A 3284-nucleotide genomic window follows, 5' to 3' on the forward strand; every position below is an offset into this window, starting at 1 on the left:
CATTTTCTCCCACAACACTGATAACGATCTCACACAGTTGTTTATAATCACTTATTGCATTCATCAGCTGAGACTAATTATAACTCAGATGAAAATCATCCTTGCAGAGTGCATTCTAAATATTAATAAACATAAATAATGCAAGTTTACTATTAAAGCAATTCAAAACAACAAACAGAACCCACAGGGAGTTCCTTAAAATTAATCTGGTTCCACATAAATTCTGTCTTAAAATGTTCAAAGCAACAATATCCCATATCACAGGATATATGAACTTTCTCCTTTCTTTTTGTTCTGTTTTTTAGATGTGAGTGGTTGGCAGGTCAGGAAAACTTCAGTGGTAACTTGTACTAAGGAAAATGGAACTAATTAAACATCAAGTGGTAAGAAAAAACAGAACCAGCTGCATTTGATGTTTATTTTCTAAAATTCAAAATATTGTTACCTTTTCCCTTCATTTCATAGACTGTCATTAACAAACGACTATCAAGGATTTGAAAACACAACTTTGCATATGTATTTAAAATGAATGGGTTTTAAATTTCAGATATGCTGACACATTTTCATATTTAAAAGCTAGTAGTTTTAAACACAATCTCCTATTAAGTTTTAGGGAGCCTTTAAGGAGGTTGTTTGGAGTTGAAAATCTTATAAAACACATTCAAAATAATTGGTTTTATGATCTTAGGCAAATTAATTAACATTTTGAGTTAATATCTGATAAGTAGTGATGTTTTTCTCTCTCACAAAGTTATTAGCATGAAAAGAGAATTGATTTTTAAAACGGAGGCACAAACTTTACCTAGGCCTATTCCTATTATTACCACCATATTTCCCTTTGTAGCTCTGTATGCTGGTATAGTTTATTGCTATTACTTTACTGTATTACAGGAATCATTAACTTTGAAGAGACATGTGAAGAGTTTCTACTTTGCCAGTTAGCATATTTCATTTTTGACCACCTCACTCTCTTTATTTGTTAAATACCATCAGTAAATACCAATAAGTACTCCAAATACATTGGAGAATCAAGTAAAGGATCAGGTATTGAAAAAAAAATGAAAATACTTACAAGCTTTCTAATATTAGTCAAAGGATAATACAGACTGTATGTTCCATGCATTCATGTTACTAGTGAATTTACACAACGCAAAAAATGTTGGCACGATTTGACAAAGAGCAAATGCTTCCAAATGTTTGAATATTATAATATTTCTTATTCTTTAACATATTATAGAGATAACTTTTTAGAATTCTGTAGTGATTGACTCCTTTCACATAAAAAGAGTCTTTAAAAAAGAAAAAAACAAAAAAACAAAAAACCTTGCTCAGTTTCTATTTGTCATCCTGAACTGCTGGAGTTATGTAGCAAAATATATGTCTCCTTGGATCATGTCAGAAGGTTTGTTTTCATTAAGAACTTTCTAACCAACAAAGCAAAAGAAATCTTAACACTCTCTACTTTGATATTCTCTTATCAATCCTTCTTATCCTAATTTCTAACATAATTTAAGGAAAGATCTCTTGTAACTCCCCTTCTCTATAAAAAGAAATGTTTTATCTTTAAAAAAGAAAGAAATGTTTTATCTTCAAAAAGAAAAGTCTGTCTAAAAAATATGACTACAATTAGTTCCATGTGAGTGTGATAAACATGTTAATTTCAAAAAGGTAATGGATAAGGAAAATCCCCAAACAGAAAGTTTGACTTAAAACATAGGTTGTATTTTTTCTCAAAATAAGTCGTTTCTTTCTTTCATTAGAGAGAAGGAAAGGAGAGAGAGAAACAACCTCAGTAAGACCTCTTACTGCAATACTGTCTACGCTCAGTCTTCCCAGTTAGCAAGGATCATGGGTGTAATATAGGTTGGCTGACTCAGGAACTGAACCTCCGACCTCTTCACCAGTCCAGCATCCTGCAACAGCACACTACCACTGTGCCATAGTGACTAAGCCATCTATGTTGCATTTTAATGTTTTCGATTAAAGATAGTACAGGGGCAATTCTTAGCAAACTTTAAAATGATAATACCGGTGAGATCTAAACTGTTAAATAAAATGATATTTCAAGTGATAAGGACGACTATCTGGATTAATGTTTATATATTTGGTTAAAATCATTCAAAAATCTCACCAGTGATTACATAGCAAAAAAAAAATAAATAAATACAAGTGTAAATAAGTTATCTATTTGATTTAGCCATTGAAATATGAAAATTCTTGAGATTATATTATCCTCTTTCACATTTGCAGATATTTCTGCTCACTGTCTAATTGGAGATGGTGAAATCATGAGCCCTAAAAACAGTTTCCACTGACAACAAGTCTCAGGAAAGTGATAAAATTTGTTTTGTCTTTAGTTCTTTCAGATCTAGAAAATGATATAGATGAGTTTTATCAAAACCTTAAAGATACAAATTCTTCCATGAAATAAAAGCTCTCAAACTCATGATATATGGCTAAAAATAAATCTGATGATCAAATTACACAAAGACTAACATGAAAAAAGAAAATAACAGTCAATCTCACTTAGGAAATTATTATGAAGTGATAAAAGTACATGATGGAAAGGTGATTTCAATCATAATGCAAGGCCTAATTTATTTAGTTCACTATATTGACAGTTTCCAAAAGTACAACTTAATGGTTCTTCTCTATAAACTTTCTTTTTTTCTGTTTCCTTTTCTCCTTTGTCTAATATCAACCTCTCTCTAACCCTTTAACAAATATTCTGAAGTTCTCGTATGACTAATTAACTTCTTAATTAACTTAGCTCCCTTTCATACAGCCTCCTGAAAATCTTACTTATACTAAAAAATACTCTTAATGCATGCACACACATACAGACACACACACACACACACACACACACACACACAGAGCTTGGCAACAGAGGCCAGGCTTAGTAACACAACTGGATCCATATGGAAAAGTTTTGAGTTTGCCTCCTGGGCCCTCCCCAAGCACAGCAGTTGCAACAAGCAGGCTGAACCTGGAGGTGGGTAGTGATATAAAGACCCTATTGGGAGGGCCAGACTTTCTCTTTCCTCAAAAAGAAATTAAAACAAAAGCGTTTACAAATCACAACGATCATTTTGGAGTTAGAATGGGGGAAGCGTTTTACATCTATGCATGTTTATGAAAAAGTTAACCATCAGAAATTCTTTACATAGGAAAGACCAAAAAGGTTCTTGCTACTACACAAAGTTGCTTTCTATTTCCCTTCGAATCTAGAGCATGACAAGTTCCTTTCTTTCATGTTTCCCATTCATCCAATGTTGTTGTAT

The 3284-nt window shown here is 32.2% G+C and overlaps 1 long non-coding RNA gene across 2 annotated transcripts in view; it reads left to right on the forward strand.

Annotated features, from left to right (window-relative positions):
- LOC102473303 (uncharacterized) overlaps nucleotides 1-2296 on the forward strand; it is a 7676-nt gene extending 5380 nt beyond the window's left edge. The window contains exons 3-4 of one of the 2 annotated variants that reach the window (XR_001370877.2): nucleotides 306-383; nucleotides 2251-2296. This is a non-coding gene — a long non-coding RNA (uncharacterized LOC102473303). Of the gene's footprint in view, nucleotides 1-305; nucleotides 384-1760; nucleotides 2027-2250 lie in introns of those variants that run through there. The other variant, XR_335544.2, reaches the window with a different exon arrangement.
- Nucleotides 2297-3284: the final 988 nt, after the last annotated feature.

The sequence above is a fragment of the Tupaia chinensis genome, unplaced genomic scaffold (genome assembly GCF_000334495.1).
Source record: "Tupaia chinensis unplaced genomic scaffold, TupChi_1.0 Scaffold000447_1, whole genome shotgun sequence".
In the NCBI taxonomy this organism is placed as follows: Eukaryota; Metazoa; Chordata; class Mammalia; order Scandentia; family Tupaiidae; genus Tupaia; species Tupaia belangeri.